Genomic DNA, 983 nt, shown 5'->3' on the forward strand with positions numbered 1-983 from the left:
CCCCGCCCGCGACCCTCCCCCCGCATCCCGGCACCGCTCAGGTAACTCCTCCCGCATCCCGGCACCGCTCGGGAACCTGCTCCTGTATTCCCACTCGGGAACCTCCTCCCGCATCCCGGCACCGCTCAGGTAACTCCTCCCGCACCGTGGCACCGCTCGGGAACCTCCTCCTTTATTCCGGCACCGCTCGGGAACCTCCGCCTGTATCCCGGCACCGCTCGGGAACCTGCTCCTGTATCCCGGCACCGCTCAGGTAACTCCTCCCGCACCCCGGCACCGCTCCGCAACCTCCTCCTATATCCCGGGTACCGTCCCTGGGACTTGCTCAGGTACCTTCTCCTGATCTTCGGTTCTTGCCCTGACACTTGTGCTCCGGCTCCTCCCTGCACCCCCTGGCACCTGCCCTGGCACCTCTCCACAGCCACGGTCCCCACCCTGCGGTGCCCCCGCCAGTGCAGCCGCGGTGCCGGCAGTGCCGGGGGGGATCTGGATGAGCACACCGTGTAAATTGTTGCTGACTGATCAAGCTGTCATTACCACCCGCTCCTCACACCCCTAACACCCTCTGTTTGACCAACAGAACCAGGAGAGCACATCAGGGTTTTTACAAACAGACTTTCCTCGATGGTTTGTCAGTCATTCCAGCTTTTCAAAGTGCTGAAATACTGCCCTGGGTGGCCCAACCGGCCTAAAAGTGACATCAACTATTCTCGTGCAGTTTTGGTTTTATAGTGCCTGTTACGTGTGGATTTCAAAGCACTTGTGCAGGAAAATTAAACTGATCAATGCATCAAAATCAACTGATCATGCAGTCAGTCCAAAGGAGAGCACAAGACTGACTTGCACAAATTCACACCTCAGGTTTCTGCCTGTTTCTGGTCCATGACTTCCCTTTCAGATCCCACCAGAATGTTCCAGTGATGTGGTTCCAGCCCCTGCCTTCTGAGAGGAGGTGAAGCATGAGCTGAGGCTGCCCGAAAAGG

This window comes from Geospiza fortis, unplaced genomic scaffold (assembly GCF_000277835.1).
Source record: "Geospiza fortis unplaced genomic scaffold, GeoFor_1.0 scaffold18, whole genome shotgun sequence".
Lineage (NCBI taxonomy): Eukaryota > Metazoa > Chordata > Aves > Passeriformes > Thraupidae > Geospiza > Geospiza fortis.